At 42.8% G+C, this 23,309-nt stretch overlaps 1 long non-coding RNA gene across 1 annotated transcript; it reads left to right on the forward strand.

Annotated features, from left to right (window-relative positions):
* The first annotated feature begins 2,828 nt into the window (after window positions 1-2,828).
* Window positions 2,829-21,202, forward strand: LOC131910548 (uncharacterized). The gene is made up of 3 exons (XR_009379154.1): window positions 2,829-3,094; window positions 7,068-7,249; window positions 20,473-21,202. It is a non-coding gene; the product is annotated as an uncharacterized LOC131910548 (long non-coding RNA).
* The last annotated feature ends 2,107 nt before the right edge of the window (window positions 21,203-23,309 follow it).

The raw sequence follows: 23,309 nt of genomic DNA on the forward strand, positions 1-23,309 counted from the left end.
AGATGCTCTCCCAGCTTAGGGTTCATCAAAAATGCAGGGAACTTTTCAGTTCCACCTTGTCTCGCCTGCCCTTGACGTCAGTGTTCAGATCTCTCACTGAATCAGAATTCAGATCACATACAGAATAATGTTCTTGCCTCTGCTTTCTTTCCAGTCTCTTGTGGGGCATTTCTGAATCTTCTCCCATGAGTTGTCTTCATCTCTCTTCTGTGCTCACAGACAGGCCCTGCAAGCTCTCCCCATGCTGAGGCTCCTGAGTTAGGGCTTGGAGACTTGCCCCAGGAGGGAAGTGGTGGTTTTAGTCAAAGCAGATCAACTCTTTCCCTAGAAGGAAACAAAGAACAGCAATGAAAACAGCCACACACCAGCCACATCACGAAGACTCGACTCCATCTATGGGTTTTTAATGTCAAACAGCACCCCAAACTGGGCCAAAGCATTAAAATCAGACATGAAAACATTCCTGCTTTGAGTGGTCATATGTCAGAATTCGTAAAGAAAAAAAAAATCTTCCACTCAAGCCCTGAGGCTATATCCCTCAAAGGAGATGGACTTAAGTCCTCTCATGCTACTGCCTGATTTACCTAATACCCACCTACTTTCCTGGAAAAAAAAGTCTAAGTGTTTGTTAGAAATCCATCCAGCATCTTATGAAAGGGCAGCCTTAGCGATCGGACTAATTTAGGTTTAATTTTTGCCTTAGCTACTTCTGCGACACAAACTTGAGCTCTAGAACACGCATCGTTTGGGGCAAATGTTAAGCGAAAAGAGTATGTACCAAACCCGTGGGCGGCTCTCGATGAGAGACGATCTGTGCATGCTGTCACACTGTGTACCTACGGTATTCTAGTCACAGCCAGCAGGACCTTGGTGCTTGTGCTAGTGAACTGATGGGAGCGGCATGGCTGGCCCGGGGGGTGGCATGGCCGGCCTGGGGGTGGCATGGCTGACTCATGTCTTAGGGACAATATCATTCTTTCTGGGATCTGTCTTGCACAAAGCAATGCCTGGAGCTTGTAGGCTCATGGTATTGGCACAGTTAACTTGGCTTAGGAGGACTATCTTCTCCCTTGGTGTTCATCTGACACAGAGGACTGTCTGTATGTGCACAAGGCAGATACGCTGACCTATTATAGTTACCTAATAAAGTGATCAACAGAAAAATACCATCCCTCTCCTTGCACACTTTATACCTGTTAGGTCTCAAAGAAACCCGGGACAAATGGCTGACTGAGGCGCCTATTTAACATATCAGAGTGGACGCTGGCACTGGTGTCTCAGCATTGGCAGTACCTATCAGTCGTGACTCTTCTCAGCACATCTCACCCGCCTCTGACCCTGAACTCCTCCCCAGCCCTCAGCTTCCTTTCCCTTCCCCAGCTTCTCTGGCTCCTCTATCACCTCAGCCATTTTGGCTACAGGAGTCTCCTGGTCTCCAGGCCTCTAGGCTCCTGGACCCCCTCCTGCCCGCTCTCCTCTTCCTCTCTCACTCTCCACCCTCTTCATGGCCTGGTTCAGTCTAGACCCTTCCAGATGTCTCTGGATGTTTTCACCCTCATATCTGCAATAAACCTTCTCCACAAACCATAGCATGGATCAGTCATACCCTCATTTTTTTCATTCATCACCTGGTGGCCTTTGACCAGAGATTACACCCTGATGCCCACGAGTGACATTTAACTTGTTCTCTGCCACATGTTTAGTCAGACCCCAATGCCAACGCAGTCTTTTGAAACTTTCCCCTCTCACAGTATTCTCTGCTTGCCCCAACTGACCCAAATATCCTCCAATCTGGCTTACTCTAATAATTTTTCTTTTTTTGAGACAGGGTTTCTCTGTGTAGCTTTGCACTTTTCCTGGAACTCGCTTTGTAGACCAGGCTAGCCTCGAACTCACAGAGATCGGTCTGCCTCTGCCTCCCGAGTGCTGGGATTAAAGGCGTGTGTCACCACTGCCCAGCTCTAATCAATTTTTTAAAAGTATTTATTTTGTGTCTACTTTTGTGCCAGGTGCCAAGGAGAAAAATGAAGATGTGCTGTATAGGATGACAGTCATCCTGGGAAGCCAGGGGACACCTGCCATACAGGTGCTGCTCTCAGGAGGAAGGTCAGGGCCGAAAAGAAGTGACTTGGGAGGCAGGGGTGTTCCAGGGAAAGTGCACAGAGGGAAGGAAAGCATGCTGGCCACTGGACTGCGGAAGGAAGAGGGGCGGGGTCACGATTTAAGACAGGCATCAGAAGAAGAACCAAGGAGACTGAGAAACAACAGACTGATGGAGAAAGAGAAACAGGGTCAAGATCCAGGGTTGGGATACTGGCGTGGGGAGAGATGAGTCAGGCCGCTTTGAGGTCATAGCGGTCATTGTGACGGTGCCTCTGTGGTTGCTGTGGGTGCAGAAGCTGGTCCTAGCAGGAAGACAGCTGTATTTGCTACTTTCCTGTTAGTGCGATAAAATACCGTGACCCAAAGCAGCAACTCAAGGAAGAGTTCATTTTGGTTTACAGAGAGTTAGAGTCTTCCACGGCAGGGAAGACATGACATGACAGTTGGCTGATCACATTTTCATCACACACAGGAAACGAGAAGGGAACAGGAAGTAGGGCAAGCCTATAAACCCTCACAGCAGTGTACTTCCTCCAGCAAGGCTCCAACTCCTGGAGGTTCCACAGCTCCCCCAAAGAGCACCACCAACTGGGGACCCAGTGTTCAGGCAGCCTATGGGGCCATTTCTCACTCACACCACCACGATAAATGTGTAGGTGATGGAGACACAGCAAGGCTAGTAGAGGGCAACTCCGCCTGCGGAGAAGGGGGAGAGATGAGGGCAACTCCGCCTGCGGAGAAGGGGGAGAGATGAGACTAGAGAACCAAATGCCACGTGCCACATGCCAGCCAGCTGAGTGTACTGTTGAGGGCACAGGCTGCCCTCTGGGGGCTCTGGAGCCAGGCTGCCTGTCTCTGAAAGCGGACTCTGCCCCCTGCTGTGTGTGATTTTACCTTGAGTATCATCCTAACCCCTTCATCTGTAAAGTGGAAACACTACAAGTATCTTCTCAGCCCAGACATCATGAAGATTGAAGCATATGTGCTCACGGTGAGTACATGTTCAATGTGCACTGGCCTGCATCACTCTCTTTCCAAGTGCTGCGGAAACACAGTACAAGACCCGATCCTTTCCGTGAGGTGAGCAGGACTTCACACTTGGTGCCGGGGTCATGGAACTGGATCAAAACAGAGAGAGGAAAAAAAGAAGAGAGAGAGAGAGAGAGAGAGAGAGAGAGAGAGAGAGAGAGAGAGAGAGAGAGAGAGAGAGAGGAAAAGAAAGAAAGAAAGAAAGAAAGAAAGAAAGAAAGAAAGAAAGAAAGAAAGAAAGAAAGTCTCATTGAAAAGTGAGCACAAATCATACAGAAGTGAATGTGAAATCAGAGAGCAAGTTTGGTTAACACCTGCCAGACATTTGAAAAGACCCTGCACTAATACATAGACTTCTGAGGTGCAAGTCTGTGTTTCATTACCTTTACTTGAAAAATATTGTGACCTAGGTCATGACTGCAGACAAAAGTCAGTTATTATCTTCAGCGGGAGGAAACACGATGGTATATTTATGATGTGTTTTTGGCTTAGCTTCCTATTTCCCAAGCAATTTGCGGGGCTTCGCTAACACCTTCATTCTTTCTTATGGCCCTTGTATATCTGGCATGTCATCGTGGCCTCCTAGACAATTGCTTTAACTACATTGTGACTTAACTAAATTGGACCATTTGCCCATGTCAGCGGATCAGTAAGAAATGGCCTGGTGTAATTCATCATCCATTTACTGTAAGGACACTGTTGGAAATGGCCTTCATTATATGGCACCGTGTTCTGTTTATGAAGATCCTTATGAGACTGTCTTCATACTGTTAATTTATGTGAAGAGTATTGCACTTCACCTGGCCAAATAGCTTTATTTTATAATATAGGCACCGTAATCTCGCTGGGCCCTGGAAATGATTGCTGGAGAGCTTAGAATAAATTCAGAGCTCAGCCTAAGCAGGCACATGCATTTCAGGTAGCAGGTAATCCCAGGTCCTATTTAAACTCCCATTACCTATTGCTTTTCTTATGCATCTGTAACTCATGCCCTTCTAATTTATAACATGTCTTTCCAAGCTACCTTCAATTCTTTTTAAAAATGTGTATATATGTATGTGTGTGCAAGATGCATTTTGTGTGTGTGTATGTGTGTGAATTGTGTGCACGTGTGCCGTAGTGCACCACCGGCCTGTCTTCACCTGCCATCTTGCTTGAAGAGGGTTCTCTTTGTTGTTAGCTACTGAACGCTTCAGACTCACTGGCCCGAGATCTTCTGGGAGTCTCCCTTCTCCACTTCTGATGACTCCCCTAAGGACACGGGTATTACTGCTACACCATGCCAGCTTTTATGTGGATTCTGGGGACTCAACTCGGCTTGTCACCCTTGGGCAGAAAGTGCTTTCCCTGCAGAGACATCTCCCTGCCCTTAGTACGTTCTGATGTAGACTGGTGGCATAGGAACATGAGACCTGGAATCACAGGGTCTCCCTTCAGACTGGCTTTGCAATTTACTGACTGCACAACTGTGAGTGTGTGTGATGATTTGGAGCTGGAGAGTCCCTCTAAGCCCCACGTGTTGAGAGCTTGGCTCCCAGTTCCTTATAGTGTTCGCAGGTGGTGGAATCTTCAGAAGGTAGGACCTAGAGGAAGGAAATGATGTCATCAAGGGCATGACCTTGAAGAGGATGTGGACACTCCGGTGTTTTCTTCTCTTTCTTTGATCCCTGGATGTCATGGATTTCCTCTGCCATGGCTGTCATGTCTTGATGTACCACCCGGCCACAGGGTCAAAGGCAATGGGGCCAAGCATCCGTGAGTCAAAATCCATTTTTCTTTGTTATGACTTGACTTGTCTAGGTATTTGTTACAGCATTGGAAAGCTGACTAACATCTCAGTTAATAGCGTCGAGCCTCAGTTTTCACATCTGCAAAGTGGGTATGATAAATGTTGGCTCATAGAATTTTATAAGGATTAAAGGAGGTAAGTGATAAGTTTGTGCACCCCAATAAGTCTCTCCACTGACGCAGCAATCCAAATCAGATCAAATTAGAAAAAGCCCCAGTTTAATGAGTAAAGCATTCCTGAGTGATTTTCTGGTCCCTGGAGAGGAGACGGGGAGGAGAGACTGAAAAACCACATGTCTGTTTTCTGGGGTGCAGTTTAAAATACCCTGTGGGAGTTGTCTTGAGCATCTCTGGAGGAGGAGCCATGTTTGGCGGGACTTTCTCAGGGGCAGGGTTTGGGCAGAGAGGTGGAGCTTCCACCGGAACATTCCAGACTCTTTGGGTATACAGATGCCAGGGTGCCAGGGGCTGAGGTGGAGCTTCCACCAGAACAGTAAGTCATGTAAAGTTTGAGTCGTTGGCCTGGCACTTAGAGAGCACGTGACAGATGCCACCATGGGAACCAATATTATTTTATGTTCATAGTAGGAAACACAACATAAAACACATATGTGGAGAAAACCTGATTTTAATTTTTATAAAATTAAAATAGTTGATGGGTGTGGTGATATACACCGATGTTTTCAACACTCAGAAGGCATAGGCAGGAAGCATGAGGCCGGAATGATTTACATATGAGGCCGGCCTGATTTACATAGATAACACAAGGCCAACCTGAGTATATAGTCAGACCTTGTCTCAAAAACAAACCAAAGCAAAAAAATAAAAACAAAGTAAATCAAAGCAAGATAAAACAAATAAAAAGCCGGGACAATGAAATCCAATAGCTATTTCTTGCAGGCTTATTTGAAATTCAAACGCCCTAATATTCATGATGAGGAGCCAATTTCAGGAAATACATTTTCAGATGTGAGGAGCTCTCATCAGGCAAAAGCTGATCTTGAAATTGGCACCAGGAATAGATGGCTGAGCAGATCCATGGTGCTTTCTCATCTGCATCTCTGTTCCTGCACATAGAAACTCATGTTCTGTCCTAAGTCTGCCTATTTACATAGCAGTTCTAGATGTGTTAGCGAGGTGTGGAAGATCATCTTGTCTTACAATTTAAATTAAACAGTGCACAGAAAATTTCAGAAAGGAATTTTCCAGGCAACAAAAAGTAGTTCTTATCAGCATGGAAAATAATAACAACAAAAAAAACAAACAAAAACAGAGGCCCCATTAGATCTAATTCCACAAGAACACAGGCAAGCGTCGAGCACGCCATTTCATTTTTAAGGACACAGATTTAATTTCATGTGACAATCTGGCATCAAAGTTTCCCTCTGGTCTTTCTCCCCTGTAGCCCAGTAAATATGAAAATACAATCTAATATTAAAAGATTCAATTTGTGAGACTCCACTTGCAGGGCACAGGGGCCGTTATAAAAGCAGCAAATGAAGAAACTGGATTAGGGAACACACTGGTGATTTTTGTACGGTACAAATACAGCTAACACATAACTGGTGAGAATCCAGTGAGCACCAGGAAATGTCACCCATGTATCCAGCCTATTGTTTGCTGGAACATTTAAATATAGCAACGCTGTTGAAGAAGTGAAACAACCCTTCAAGGTAGTATAGTAATTTACGCTCTTTATCAAGACCGAAAAGGGGAACTGTTTTGTGTTAGTAGCAGAGTTTTATTTTCTTTAATACTGCCTAATAAACCCTTTGGAATGTTCCTTTATTTAAAATGGTTCATTAGCATATCGTGGCTATACTACTATTAATAACTTATAACTAAATATTTAAATCTCTTTTTTCTTGTATAAGAAAAGAGTGGCAAATTTTGATATACAATACAAAATTTAATTTTTAATTTAATTCATTCACATTCATAATGCACTCTATTTTTGTATTTCATAGCTTTTTTAAGCTCTTATTGTACTTTAAAAATAGAATAAATACTTATGTACTTTAATAGCAGCTATTAAAGTAAGTCTCCATTTATATTTTATTTGTTGATATAGATTACCACATTGTAATAAAAAGAAAAGCTATGGATTTGAGGTCCAATACTATATTCTCCTTTCTTTCCTTTTACAGAAATACACTAATCAGTGAGGAGTGGATGTAGAGACACTGATGTTCTCCAGTTGGCCAGCTCAGTGGCTACCATGTCATCCTGTCTCATATTTCTTACATGTTCCAAGAGATGAGGAATTCCATTCTATCATTCTATCAAAACAGAATTCATCAACTTTCCCAAATGGACTTAGAAGACCCAGGTCAAGGATTTTGCTTTAAGTGTTTTTCCTAGTTAGTTAGTTGTTTGTTTGTTTTTAATCTTACTTTCCATGCAAGTCAGGACCATTATTGCAATTTTTGTTTCAAAAGAACACAGCATAGCAAGAATTAATTATTTTCTAAGGAGTGAGGAGATGTTTCAGTGGGTGAAGTCTTTGCTGTGCCAATGTGAGGACTTGAGTTCAAATCCCCAGAACTCACATAAAGCCAGGTACGGTAATTCATGTTAGTAATCTCAGTGCTCTTAAGTGAGATGGGGGCCAGCAGGAGAGTATCTGTAAACTTGCAGGATAGCTAGATTGGTGTATGCTGTGGTAAACAACAAAGAGACTGTCTCAAGCAAGATGGAGGATGAGGACTGATGCTTGAGGTTGTCCTCCACACACACTCCATGACACACGTGCACTCTCTTACACAGACCTGCAACTCCCCCCTCCCTCTGCCGCCGCCGCCTGCATCAGTGATTTTCTAACATCACCAAGTTGAAAACAGAGATGAAAACCTGCCCTCTAATCACTTACTTTAAATGAAGTATTCTGATTTTGCTTTTGAAGTGCTGAGGTTGTGCTGAGGTTTGAACCCAGCACGTTCTGCCTGAGACCAGTACTCTACTGTTGAGCTATACCCTCGTCAACGACACCCTCAGATCTTCCTCTTTAAGTGCTGTTACTTGATGAAAAACTGTCTAGATTTAGAAGACTGACCATGTTTCTTTGCCATTTATCTAAATTGTCCTGCAATGTACTCTTGAGGAAGCACATTCATTCAGTGGAGCTCTCACAACATGCTTGTGTGGCAAATGTTGCTGCCTCTAATTTATAAATCATCAGAAGAAACAAATCAAAACAAACAAACAAACAAAAAACAAAGACAATGGTCCAAAGAGACCTAGGATCAATACCAAGTTTTTGGTGGAGATTTGGGATCATTATGGCAAAGAGAGCGGGGAGGAGTAATCATAACGTATTCTGTGGAATATTGTCAAATTTTACTGTGAATTTTGGGTACTTTGTGGTGTTTTTTTTTTTTTTTTCTTTTAAGGCGATGTGTAATTAATGATGAAGAGGAAAGCTTTTTTACTCTTGTGTACACAGCCTGCTCATTTTCCTGGATCAGTGATCACTTTAAGATTTGGATGCAATGTTCTGTTTTTATAGTAAAACAGTCCCTGAAAGATTATACCCTTCATGCCCAATTCATGTCATGCTTTGGAAAGAGATATTACAGAGCAATTTCTGAGCACTTGTAGTGATCTTCCAGAGTCTGTGAGGGCATGGGTTTGCCCCCTTCTGTCGTTGGAGTGAGTGCTGGAGAGACAGCTGGACAGCACTGAGTGGCTTGTTTTAATTATCACAGTATTTCCCTGATTTGCCAAGTCACTGTGTGGCAGCGTTTCAAAGCGAGTGTTTGCTTCTTAGAAAAACCAGCTTTGGAAATGAACCCCCCTCCCCAGCAAGATAGCAGAGCCCGTATAAAAAAAGTGAAGAGGCTCCTTTTTATAAATAGCTGGATGCTATGCATGCACTCATTTCCACAGACCAGCTAGCAGGATGGTTGACATCTGCAATGAGAAGCACCAATGTTTTGGTTCTGCCTGTCAGAGAAACACCAGAATCCTGACTGCCCACACTGTGTTTTCCTCTGGCAGTGTCCAGAGAGCTTCTATGGTCTTGGGACAGTGATTCCCTCCTCGGGACCCTGAGTCTTTCTCAACCTCTTTTAGTGGTTAGGACTGAGTTTGGTGTTTGATCCTGTGCTTCTCTCTGTGTCTTCCTACCCCAGTGTCACGTGATCTAGCCCACAGTGTCCTCCTAAGAGGCAGTGTTTGTGTGGTACCCAGCATTCCCCTGTTCTTCTCTCTCATTGCACCTTGCTGGGGTTGCTGACTTCAGGGCCTCCCTTTTCTTCCACAATGAGCTGCAAGAGGTGGAGTCTGTCTCGCTAACTCCATTTAAGAGCTGCTTCAGTCTTCTGGAGGAGTGGCTCTTGCAGCATCAGAAATGAAGGCAGGCTCTGTTCCCACCGGAGCTACCATTCTTCACAGGCGCCTAGAAAATCACCAGTGTCCTTCTCACCCTGTAGGAACTGCAGTCTAGTTCTTGTGCGTCCAGATTAGAAGATGTTTGAAAAAAGACAAAACAGTTGCTTCTAGAAGCAATTAGCCAGTGCCTTAAGTCAGAGTGTAGACTCTGGCCCTTCCCGGAGGTCAGTGGCTTGTCCACAGTCAACAGTATGAAATTAGAGGTCACTATTGCCCCTTTTGGTAGCATGAATCTTAAAAGGTCTTATTAATAAAACAAACCCAGGGCCAGGTATTGCGGTGAACACTGGAAGATCAGAGAAGCAGAACAAGCCACAGCCACCTCACCTCACCAATTCCTCAGCTGATCCTATTCCTCAGACTGGAAGCCTCTGTGTCCTCATTCAAATGGCTCTCAGCTGAACTGAAAAGCCTAAAAGCTTAACCAGCCTAAAAGCTTAACCAGCTCTAGTTCCTGGTCCTCACGCCTTGTATACCTTTCTGCTTCCTGCCATCACTTCCTGGGATTAAAGACATGTGTCACTATGCCTGGCTGTTCCCAGTGTGGATTTGAACTCACAGAGATCCAGACGGATCTCTGCCTCTGGAATGCTAGGATTAAAGGCGTGTGTGCCACCATTTTCTGGCCTCTATATCTTCTGGCTGTTCTGTTCTCTGACTCCAGGTGAGTTTATTAGGATGCACAATATATTGGGGGGCACAATATATCACCACACCTTTTCATCTGATAGTCTCAGCTCTAGGACTCAACCACTAGTCCCAACATACAGGGATAAAAGGCCTGCTTCTGGTATCAGATTACTGAGATCAAAAGAGAGCTCTATCACTCCCAGAGGTGTGATTTAGTCCTAGTAAATCTCAGCTCTTTCCTCTGTGTTGTGGAGTTCATGGTAGTTGGCCTCACATGGGTATTATAATATAAAGGGAGATAAGCCTTGGAAAGTATTTAATACACTCTCTATCATGTAACGTGCACTAAAAAGGTGAGATATTTTGGATTATTCCTGAATATTCTGGTATTAGAATTTTACTGTAGCTAGCCCAAGAACCTCTGATATTGGAACCCTCTAAATGTGTGTCCCATACAGATTACCCACCATCCTTTGCTTATGTTCACACATGTACAGACACACACACACACACACACACACACACACACACACACACACCCCAGTTAATGTCATCTCAAAGATCAACAAAAAACTAGAGTGCTTATCCTAAAAAATGGATTAACTGAATTGGGAAAAACAAAGGCTTGTTTATATTAAGAGTCTCTGACTTAAATGGAAAAAACAAAAACAAAACAAAAGCACACAAGCAGAAACAGTAATCTTTCCCAAGAAGCAGTGGTCTGCATATTCCTGGCCCACTGAACCACAACATCCTCTGCCAACAAGGACATTATTCTCTGACTTGTCCTCCTTTGTAACTGCTGTGGGCTGTTAGACCTGGGAACAAACCTTTAACCAAATGAAAACTGCATTAGGGTCCTACTGAAAACTTCATGTCTTCCAGGGTGGCGTGGGTTCTAGGTGTTCATCTTTGGAGAACAAATGCCCATACCCAGAGATGAAATGTGTGCCCAGGCAGAAGGAAGCTAGGAACACCTCAAGAATATCAGAGCAGAGCAGGTGATGTACCTCTTAATCCTGGCTCTCAGGAGGCTGACGGAAGAGGTTTGAGAGTTTGAGACCAACCTGGACTGTATAGCAAGCATCAGGGCTGATGTCAGTGGTGATAATGTCCTAATCAGTGTGGACATAGTCGTGGGACCAGGGGGAAAGGCCTTCTGCTGCCCAGGAGTGACAACAGCCTCCTCTTCACGAGTTTTTGAATAGTAATGAGCCAAAACTGTATGAAAGAGCCAGGACTTACTGCAAACGCCAAATCACATGTTGGCGCCTACAGCTTGGCTCAACTAGCAATGAATTGGATTCTGGGGCTGGGGCTGGGGCTGGCACTGAGCCTGAGCCTACAGGAGGGCTGAGAGAGGCCTCAGCTTAAACCTCTCTGAGATCAAGAGGAAGGAATAAAAGAGTATGTGTAGATGTAACCAACCGTCTTATTAAATAAGAAACACAGAACCAATGCAAAGAAGAAAGCCAAGAGGTCAGAGCTAAGAGCTAAAACCTTACCCTTTCTCCTGTGGTGGTCCTACCTCTCCGAAATAGAGCTACTTCCTGTGTTAAAGTCTTTATATAGACTTTCTGTTCTGCCTTCTCATTGGTTGTAAACCCAACCAATTGACTGCCTCGTCACTGCCTGTCTGTACAGACCTCCAGGTCTTCTATGGTTGGTATTGAGATTAAAGGCGTGTGTCTCCAATGCTGACTGGATCCCTGAACACACAGAGACTTACCTAGCTCTGCCTACCAAGTGCTGGGATTAAAGGCGTGCACCACCACTGCCCAGCTTTCCTATGGCTTGCTAATAGCTCTGACCCCCGGGGCAACTTTATTTATTAACATACAAATAACATTTTAGTACAAATAAAATATCACCATAAGAATGACCAAATCCAAGAGCTTTCTTTAATGTTCTTGTAACTCAGCCAAGCAGTCTACCAGAGTCAGAGTAAAGAACTCTTTCTCCATCAAAATAGAGTTGAGAAAGAACCCAGGGGGATGAATATGGTAGGCATAAACTAGAACTCTATGAACATCAAAAACCAATACAAGTCTTTGGTTTATAATGTTGTTATTTGACCATCTACTATGTGCCAGACTCTGGGCTAGACAGTAGGGAATAGGTGTGGGAGGCTAGCTGGGAGACTGGCTCCCACATTTTACCTCAGGGCACTCTTGAGAAGTGGGGGATAAGAGATTTAGATAGAAGGATAGAGGGAAGAGAAACAGATAGAAACACAGGATAGCCTTGGGAAGGCCTGGATTCTTATCCTCCGGCCCTTCCTGTCTCTTCTAAAGGGCTATTTATAGGAATGCCAAGGGGTGAAGCAAAAGACCTCCCCGTAGCTCAGCCAAGTGTAGACCCTTCCAATCACCTGGTAATCATGCACGTGGTCAAGCAATCCTCTAATGCAGCTCTGCTGGGTAAAGCAAGCTCAGATCTCACTAGGAAACCTTTGTGGGCCTCCACAAATAGGACAGAGGAGAGGAAAGAGCCTCTGTAGCGGTGGAGGTGTGTGTCACAAGTAGGAAGCTATGGAAGAATTATGTGAGATATAATTTTAGTAGGGTGTGTTGTCTCACATGTCAATTTGTTCTTCTGTGTTGTCAAGGCATAAACATACTTTCTTTTTCCATTGACTTGCTGATGATACATATGTATTGTGTATACAGTTTGGGAACATTATGAAGAAAGCTGTGATGATAGAGATAATAGCTGAATGCTCCAGTTAGTCCATGGAAAACATTGGAGAAAGCAAATACATTGTTCCATGGTAGAAAAAAACATGCCATATTTTATAATACTGTAATACTACATGGAGTTAAGAGGATCTTGAAAATGTCTATCCAATGTCTGGTTATTATGAACAAACATTTATCACATGCAAAAACAGACAAATAAAATCCTGTGGTGAGTGTCTTATTTAGGTTTCTATTGCTGCAATAAAATACCATTAACAAACGCCAACTGGTGAGGAAAGAGTCCATTTGTCCATCATCCAGGAAGTCAGGGTAAGAACTCAAGGAGGAGGCAGGAACTGACACAGAGGCCATGGAGGAACACTGCTTACTAGCCTACTCCTTATGGCTAGCTCAGCCTGCTTTCATATACACCCCAGGTCCACCTGCCCAAGGGTAGCACCAGCCACAGTAGTCTGGGTGCTCCCACAATCATGAATAGAAAAGATGCTCCAGAGGCTTGCCCACAGGCCAATCTGATGGGAGCAATTCCTCAACTGATGTTCCCTCTTACTGGGTGGCTCTCGCTTGTGTCAAAGTAACAATAAGACTCACCAGGAAAGTGAGTATTTATGTTTTTGGGTAGGCATTCATTTCTATTTATCTGGGATTGGGAACTAGAAATGGAATGTCTGGTCCTCTGGTAAGTGCCCATTTCGCTCTACCAAGAAACCAGGAAGCTGTTCCCCACACTGCTGGGTATTCTTTCCTCCCAGAGGTGTGCGGCACGTATCAGTTCTCTTCAACACCTGACATTCCTAGTTATGTTTTAGCCATTGTGGAGGCTATAGTGGGCTGCTGTGGTTTTATTTACATTTCCCTAATGGTTGACAATCCTGAATATTGAAACGTGTTTTGTGGCCATTGATGCATTTCTGGTGAGGTGCCTTTTCAAGTCTTCTCCCTTTTGAAAACACCAGGCGATTTGCAGTTCTTTTCTCCCAACCGCGACTTCCCTTTTCGCTTTTATAACTATAGTATTCTCAGGAACAGAACTTCCAAATTTTGATATCTGCCTTTCATAAGTTTATGGTGTGCTTTGTATTCTAAGACATTCTCACCACACCCCAAATCAGAGTGATTCTTCTTCCTTTTTGGTTGCTGAAGTTTTATGGTTTTTGTTTTTCCATTTTGGTCTAGAACAGGTTCTGAGGGCATTTGCTTTGAGTGTTGAGCTGGTAGTGGTAGCCTTCTCCTCCTTCTCCTTTTCATGTTCCTGTAGATGTAACCAACCGTCTTATTAAATAAGAAACACAGAGCCGATTCAGAGAAGAAAGCCAAAAGGTCAGAGCTAAGAGCCTTACCCTTCCTGCTTCAGCGATCCTCTTCAGCCAAGAGAGCTCTCTGAAAGGGGCCTACTTCCTGTGTGTATGTCTTTATATAGTCTAGCTGTTCTGCCTTCTCATTGGTTGTAAACCCAAACACATGACTGCCTCTGTAGAGACTTCCAGGTCTTCTATGGTTGGTATTGAGATTAAAGGCGTGTGACTCCAATGCTGGCTGTATCCTTGAACACATAGAGATCTACCTAGCTCTATCTACCAAGTGATGGGATTAAAGGCATGCGCCACCACCGCCACGCTCTTGCTATGGCTCTAATAGCTCTGACCCCCAGGCAACTTTATTTATTAACATACAATTAAAATCACATTTCAGTACAAATAAAATACCACCATATGTTCCCACTTATGGAAAAGATTTTTTTCCAAAGCGATTTCTCCATATTTCCAAGAGACAACCTTTTTCCCCTAGTAACTTCTGTAACTTTTATTGCAACCTGGGCCTATCTCTGTGCTCCTGAGGCAGCCCCGCTTTCCTCCCTTCAGCGGAGCTGGTGGAGCCCACACGGAGGGCGCCACATGGAAGGCGCCACAGTCCTGCTGTCTTGGATCGGTGTTGTGGATCTGAGTGTCTCTGTCTACTTTAGTACCACGATTCCTTAACTATTTTAGTTTTACACTACTTCTTGAAATCAAGTAGTGACTGATGATTTTTCCAAAATTGTTTGGGCTGTTTTAGGATGATGTGTTTTTATATATACTTCTAAAATAAAGGGCAAGATAAATCAATCTTGAATTTTGATTGAGACAGTACTAAATTTCTAAGCTAATTTAGAGATTTTTTTTTTTTTTTTTTTTTTTTTTGGTAAGTCCCTAGCTTGCTTGGAACTCACTAGGTAGGCCAGCCCAAACATCCACTTACCTCTGCTCCTAGAGTGCCGAGATTAGAGGTGTGTGCCACTACACCAGGGTGACAATTGCCATCTTAATTAATACTACCGCGTCAACCCAGGTTTGAACAATGTGGGCTACACTGTTCATGTGAAGCTTCATATCTTTTCACAGTGCTGTAGGTGGATCTCATGCTCGGCAAGGGCTCTACCACTGAGTTACACTTACAGTCCCTAGAGCTTTTTTAAAAATTTCTTTCATCAAACTCTTAGGGGTTTTCTATGAACATATTATCATGGAAATATACCATGGAGTCCCATATAATTCATATTTTATAACACAAATGTGTATGATGTCCATTCCTAGCTGTTTGCTACTAGCATACAGAAAAACAGTTGGGTTTTGTTGGTTGACATTACACTCCACGGCCTTGGTAAGTTCATTCATAGTTGTGGCATTTTTGAAGGTGCCATCAGATTTTCCACATGAATGGGTCCACTGCCAGTGTCCAGAGTTTACATGGGCCTTTCCAAACGTTGTGACTTGGATTTTGCTTTCTTGTCTTATCTCAATAACTGGGGGCTCCCATGGAAAACAGCAAGAGAAGACATTCTTTTATTTTTTATTTTTATTTTCCACAATCTTAGGGGAAAACAGGTCAGGACCAAGTTACAGCATTAGCCAGCTTTCTGGTGGATTTTCTTTATCATATTGAAAAGAGTTTCTGCTCTTCCTGGTTTTGGGGGAGTTTATCTTCAAAATCATGAATGGATATTAAAATATACCAAGAAGACAATCATTGATTCAACCCTCCTTTTCAGTCTGTTAACATGTAAATTTTAGTTATTTATTTATTTGCATACTGAATCAATTTTATATTTTTAGGATAAACGCAGCTTAGGACTGATGAGTTTTTAAATATGTAGCTTGGTTGGGCTCACTCAAATTTCTTTAGGGGCTCTTGTGTCTGTATCCTAAGGAATACTTATTTTGTCTGTAGTTTTTTCACTGGTCACTGACTTATTTCCCTTAGTGTAATGCTCTCTCTCTGGGTTCATCACGTTCACAACACTGGTAGGAATTCACGACACTGCTGTCCTATCTCTTTCTATGTATTTTTCTTTGTTCATAGACAGACACGTCAACAGGCATTTAGTTTGTTCCTATATCTTAGTTATCAAGAATTCTGAGATGAACACAGAAGTACGGCTGTCACTTGGGGATGCTGATGCGATAGCCCCGCCTCCCAACACCTGATAACAGCCATTCTGACCCAGTGTGTATGACATCTCGTTGGAGTATTGATCTACATTTCCCTGAAGATTAGTGATACTGAATATTTTTCCTATTCCTGTTGGCCACTTATATTTCTCCCATTGAAAATATCTATTCAACTGGTTTTTAAAAAATTATATTTTCTCATTATTGAGTTCTCTGTGAATTTTCTTTTCTTTTCTCCTCTTTTTGCTATGTAGACCAGGCTGGCCCTGACCTCACAGAGATCCTCTTGTCTTTGCTTCTCTGGTGCTGCGAGTACAGACATGAACCACTGTACCTGGCCTCTTTGTGGATTCTTCTTCTCTATCAGATTTATGGCTTGCAAGTAGCCCCTCCCTCTCCAGTCTCTACTCTCTTTGCTGTGCTGAAGCTTTTTAGTTTGACACAATTTGTACTTTTTTTTATTTGTTGTCTGTGTTTTGGGCTCACAACCCCAAAAATTATTGTCCAGGACAAGATCATGGAACATTCCCTTTATATTTTCTTCTAGTAGTTTTATAGTTTCAGAACTTAAAGTTGAATCTTTAATTCATTTTGAGAGGACTTTTATGTGTGGAATGAAATGAAAATCTGATTTCATTCTAAGTGTGATTAGTTTTCCCAGAATAACTGGAATAGAGTGTCCTTGAACTATTGCCTGCTCCTAGCATCTTTGCTAAAAATTAGTTGAGCATAATGCCATTCCTTGTTTCTGGGCTTGGTATTCGGTTTTTCTGGCTTGTGCATTTTGTTATTCTGGTATCGTGTTACTTAGGGTACCATTGTTCTGCAGTAGATTTTGAAATCAGGTAGTATGGTACCCTTGGTTTTGTTCTTTTTGCTTAAGATGGCTTTGAATATTTGGTGTTTTACAGTTCTGTATGCATTTAAAATTTATTCTATTTCTATGAAAGTTGTTATTGAACTTTTGATAGGGATTGCATAAAATCCATAGATTCCTTTGGTTGGTGTCTTAGTTAGGGTTCATATTGCTTTGATAAAACACCATGACCAAAGAGCAAGTTGGGAAGGAAAGGGTTTATTTGGCTTACACTTCCACATCACTGTTCATCATTGAAGGATGTCAAGAGAGGAACTCAAACAGAGCAGGATCCTGGAGGCAAGAGCTGATGCAGAGGCCATGGAGGAGTGCTGCTTACTGACTTGTTCCTCATGGCTTGCTCAGCCTGCTTTCTTATAGAACACAGGACCACCAGTCCAGGTATGGCACCACCCACAATGGGCTGGGCCCTCCCCCATCAATCACTAATTAAGAAAATGTCCTACAGGCCTGTTCACCACCTAATCTTATGGAGGCATTTTCTTAATTGAGGTTCCCTTTTCTTAGATAGATGACTTTAACTTGTGTCAAGTTGATGTAAAACTATCCAGGACAGATAGTAAGGATAGGTTGACAGTGTTTATTCTGACAGTTTATAAACACAAACTTTTTTTTTTTTTTTTGGAGCTGAGGACTGAACCCAGGGCCTTGCAGCACTCTACCACTAAGCTAAATCCCCAACCCTGAGCACAAAATATTTTCCATTTATTTGTGTCTTCTTCAACTTGTTTTTAACCAATGTGTTATGGGGTTTAATGTATAGCTCTTTAATCTCCTTGGTTAATTTTGTTTCTGTTGTAAATTGGGTTGTTTTCTTGATCTCTCTTTTGGATAGTTTACTGTCAGTGTATACAAACTATTAACTTCTTACATTGACTTTTTTATTATGTAACTTTGTTGCATTTATTCAGCTTTTGGTGGAATCTTTAAGGTATATATATGTGTGTGTATATATATAGATCATGTTATCTGCAAGCAGAGACAATTAGATCTTTTTCTTTCCAAATTGGGTGATTTTTATTTCTTTCCTTGCCTAATTTTCTGGCTAAGACTTCAAGCACAGTGCTGAACTGATATGGTGAGACTGATATTTTTGTCTTGCTTTTTATGTTAGAGGTAGCACGGCCCTTCACCTCAAGCATAGTATTAGCTATGGGCTCATCATATATGGCTTTCCTTTAATTGTTAAGGTGAATTCTGTCTACAAATAATTTTTGAAGAAAAATGTTTTATCATGAAAGAGTTTTGATTTTTGTCCAATGCCTTTTTTTCTACATTTATTTAGGTGATCATATGGTTTCTGTTGGTATGGTATATCACATTTACTGGTTTGTTTATGTTTGACCATCCTGAGTCCAAGGATAAATCCCCCTTGATCAAGGTGAAGGATCATTTTAACATACCATTGAATTTGGTCTGACGATACTTCGTTGAAGATTTTTAAATCTGTGTTCATCAGGGCTCTAGCTTGTAAGTTTATTTCTTGTCTGACTTTGCTGTCAGTTTATGCCAGCGTAGACAATCAGTTGGATGTTTTCTGTCCTCTAATTTTCTGGATAGAATTTTAGAAGGATTGGGGTTGTTTCTTCCTTAGATGTTTGCAGAAGTCAGTCATGAAGACATCAGGGCCTGGACCTTTTTATGGGAGATATTTTTGCTATTAACTCGACTTCTCACTCATTACAGATTTGTTTAGATTTCATATTTCTTAGTTATTTAGCCTTGGCAGGTTGTACATGTTTAGAAATTTATTTTTATATATTCTTACTGGCATATGAAATAATGGTTTCATTATCATATTTTCAGATGTGCGGATCACGTGTTTTGCCAGACCTGCTGCCCTCTTTGCTCCACTCCCATCCCCCCTCTACCTCCATGGCTTACGTATTTTAAAATCCAGATCCTGCATGTGGTAGAAAACATGTGACATTCATCTTTCTGAATCTGGCAGATTTCACTTAGCACGATGGCTTCCACTTCCATTCATTTTTCTGCACATGACATAGTTCTGTTTTTCTTTAGGAAATGCTGAATAAAACTTTTATGTCTTCTTTATGTGCTCATCTGCCACTGTACATCTAGGATGATTCTATGGCTTCAGTGTTTGCGACAACACTCTTCTTCTAACTTACCATTTGTATTCTGTTTATTAGTTAACCAGTAAGTTCTATTAATGGACTTACTAGTATTAATAAATTAGTTAATATTAATATTAGCAGTTTCCTCTCTTGTGCTAGATGCAAAGCTTCCACTGGGAACTGACTCTAGGTTTCACACCTCCTTCAGTCTCCAGTTTGTCCGTTCTCTTTAGAAAAGACTTTAACATATTATAAACGCGCCCTCCTCCAAACCGTTCAATCCCACCAGATTTGTTTGGACAGTTTTGTGTTCTGCACAAACAGAACTGCATATCCTGGACATCCTCAGTGTGGTTTCTGCTTGTGAGCTTTCCTGGTTGTGTTCTGTGAGCTGTGGTTTATGTGTCCTTATTCTTGCACACAGTATACACTGTGTGCAGACACCACAGTAGAGATCCATTTTCCTCTTAATGGGCATTCGGGTAGTTTCCTGCCTGGGGCTATTGGGATTTGTGGTGCTAAACACATTTGGGAACACATTTGCTGTAGATGTTTGTGTAGAGGAGGCAGGATAGCTGTACACAGGGCCTTAGTAGATTCTGCCAAACAGTTTTCCAGTGTGGTCACGCCAATTTAAACTCCACCACATGGACATGAACTGTCTGATTGCTTCTTAGACTGTCAGGCCATGATACTACTTTATTATACATTTTGGCCAAACTAATGTTATACAGAATGGCATTTCAGCATGATTCTAACCAGTATTTTCTTAACTATAAGGATATGAAACATCTTTTCATCTTGTTGTTGACCATTAGATGAGGTTTTATGTATGGCCCATTAAGTTTTACACCTATTTTAAACATAGGTTTTCTTGTTCTATTTTAATCTGTAGGTTATATTCTGGTTTCATGTTTTTTATTGGACACCTATAATACAAACAATTAAGTATGTGGACTTCTTAATCCCTTTGCTCCCTGAGAGTGGATCTTGAACTTGATATGTAGAACAGGCTGGCCTTGAACTTACAATCTGATTGTTCACCCTGGCTCCCTTGTTCTGTGATTAGAGGCGTGCACCTTTCCATCCAGCCATTCTTTTCTCTTTTTTTTTTTGTTTGTTTTGTTTTTTGTTTTTTGAGGCAGGGTTTCTCTGTGTAGCTTTGCACCTTTCCTGGGACTCACTTGGTAGCCCAGGCTGGCCTCGAACTCACAGAGATCCGCCTGGCTCTGCCTCCCGAGTGCTGGGATTAAAGGCGTGTGCCACCACCGCCTGGCTCTTTTTTATTTTTATTTTTTTTAAACAATAGCTCTTCAAATGTCTCATTATGATCCAGCATACATTTTCTTTTGTTAGATTTGGTTGGGTTGTACTAAGAAAATTCTATTTTGACTTACATGTTGCAATTCTGCTCTTCCACCTTTTTATTATAAAAGCTATTCTTATTTTAGATTTAGAACTAAAAGGAAAAGTAGGAGATATTGAGAAGAGGAAATCCTGGAAAGCAGGATAAATACTCCAGAAAAGCCGTCAGGAGACCATCCCAGCAGAGGTGCCGGAAAAGCTCAGACAGCTGTGGTGGACACAGGAACTCTGTACCGTCCAGGTTTGCTGTGAACTGAAAATGACTATAAAAATTCTTAACTAAAACTCAATGAATTTTGATCTTAAAGAATTGACATCACAAGGGGGAACTGTAGGAACATGTTTCAAATGTTCTAAAGGACAGGAAACCATAGTTCCCTGAAGTCTGACCGAAGCTGCAGGAAGTAAATCCATAGCACAAACACTGTGTTGTAGCACACTTGAGGACTGCAGGCCGTGTGGATTCCGGGGAACCCGCAGGAAAGAAGCTACGGATGACTGACATCTCAGTAGAAAGTAAGGTAGTCAATCTATCGTTGTTTAAAAATACACCCCATTTTTAGAACAGTTCAGTGTTCCCAACTCCTGCATCCTAGCTTATTGCCTTTTCAGTCCGTGAAGGTTTTGGGGGGGTCCGTGTTCCTGGTGTCTACCCAGTCTGTTGTGGCGCCTATAAACAAAGGCACTTCTGGCCTTCCTTCACCATCAGTCTGCATCCGGTCCCTTCCTCCACCATCAGTCTGCATCCGGTCCCTTCCTCCACCATCAGTCTGCATCCGGTCCCTTCCTCCACCATCAGTCTGCATCCGGTCCCTTCCTCCACCATCAGTCTGCATCCGGTCCCTTCCTCCACCATCAGTCTGCATCCGGTCCCTTCCTCCACCATCAGTCTGCATCCGGTCCCTTCCTCCACCATCAGTCTGCATCCGGTCCCTTCCTCCATCATCAGTCTGCATCCGGTCCCTTCCTCCACCATCAGTCTGCATCTGGTCCCTTCCTCCATCATCAGTCTGCATCCGGTCCCTTCCTCCACCATCAGTCTGCATCTGGTCCCTTCCTCCATCATCAGTCTGCATCCGGTCCCTTCCTCCACCATCAGTCTGCATCTGGTCCCTTCCTCCATCATCAGTCTGCATCCGGTCCCTTCCTCCACCATCAGTCTGCATCTGGTCGCTTCTCCCACCTCATTCTGTTTGCTTTGACTTCCAGTGCAAGGTCAAAAAGGAGTGAGGTTGGTTTCTCACCTTAGATAAGACATCCATGGTAGGACATTGATGAGACTTCTTATGATCTATAGTCAATTTACTAAGTCTTTTAGTAAACTGCATGACTAAGTATGAAATCTAGACAAACTGTTTCTTGTAGATCTATTGATAGGTTCATGCGAGTTTTTTTTCCCCCTTATTTTTTGATGTGGCACATCTGTCGCCTTCCATACACTCAGATCAGGCAAATTGCATATCAAATAAATCTGACTTCATGTACTTTGTAGTTCTTTCACATTGTTGAATTTGATTTACTAATAATTTTTTTTTAGCGTTTTTGCGCCAGTATTCTTGGTGCATATGTGTGGTGTATGTGTGCAGTGTACACGTGTGTAGTGTACACTCAGACGTGCGGGTGTGTGTACCGTGCATGCTTGCAGGGGTGGGAGGGGATCTGGGGTGTTTTCCGCTGGTGGGCTTTTTCTTATTGCCTTGAGACAAGGTCTCTTGCTGAAGAAGAAACACCACCCTGGCTGGGATGGCCAGCTAGAGCGCTCTCAAGATGAGTCGGCATCCTCCCACTGATGCTGGGGTTGTAGACATGTACAGATGTGTGTGGCTTTTTACCGTGGGTATTTGGGATTTAAATTCAGGTTCTCAAACTTGCCACACAAGCCAGCCTACCCACTGAGCCATCTACCCAGCTCCTCAATATATTCAAAAGATGTAGGTGTGCAGCTCTGCTTTCTGTGGTGCCATGGTCTGGTTTTGCTACCAACAGCATACTGGTCCCGTACGTTGAGTTCGTGTTTCTGTGTGTACCTTCTGAAAAAGATGAAAGAGCTGGCATTACTTCTTCCTCAGAGTGAGAGAGCTATGCACCACTCATTTATTTCCTCGAGTAGATACAGGCCTATTTCCTCTCATGTGAGTTTTGATGGATTGTGTCTTTTAAAGAGATGGTCAGTTTTACTTGGCTTATAAAAGCTATTGGCAGAGATTTATTCATAACTTTTATTTCCCTTTTAGTGCCCATACGCTTTGTTGGGACATTCTTCCTTTCATTTTTTTTAAATAAATTTTTTTTAAATTCAATTTACATACCAACGACAGATCCCCCTCTCATTCCTCCTCCCACTCCTCCCCCCCACCTTACCCCCCTCCCTGGCCCACCCCTCATCCACTCTTCCAAAAGTGTAAGGGCTCCCAGTGGGGACAGCAAAGCCTGGCACATTCAGTTGAGGCAGGATGAAGCCCCTCCCCGCTGCATCAAGGGTGAGCAAGGTGTCCGACCATAGGTAATGGGATCCAGAAAGCCAGCTCATGCGCCAGGGATAGATCCTGATCACACTGCCAGGGGGGCGGAGGGCTCCAACAGACCCAGCTACACAATTGTCTCCCAAAAGACCTGCTTGACAAGAACTTTAAGTCCTTGAAGAAAGAAATTGAAGAAGATATCTTCCTTTCATTTTTAATGTAAGTAATTTTCACCCTCCTCCTTTTTAGAGGGGTTTCACTATGTAGCCTTGCCTGGCCTAGAACTGACTGTGTAGAACAGAATGACCTTGAACTTACAGACACCCACCTGCCTCTGCCTCGTGAGTGCTTGGATTAAAGACTTGCACCACCACACCTGGCCACATCCTCTTCTTGTTGTTTAATTTAGCCTGGCTAAGGTTGTATTTGTTGTACTAAAATTTCCAAAGAACTAGATTTTA

This window comes from Peromyscus eremicus, chromosome 5 (assembly GCF_949786415.1).
Source record: "Peromyscus eremicus chromosome 5, PerEre_H2_v1, whole genome shotgun sequence".
Classification (NCBI taxonomy): Eukaryota; Metazoa; Chordata; class Mammalia; order Rodentia; family Cricetidae; genus Peromyscus; species Peromyscus eremicus.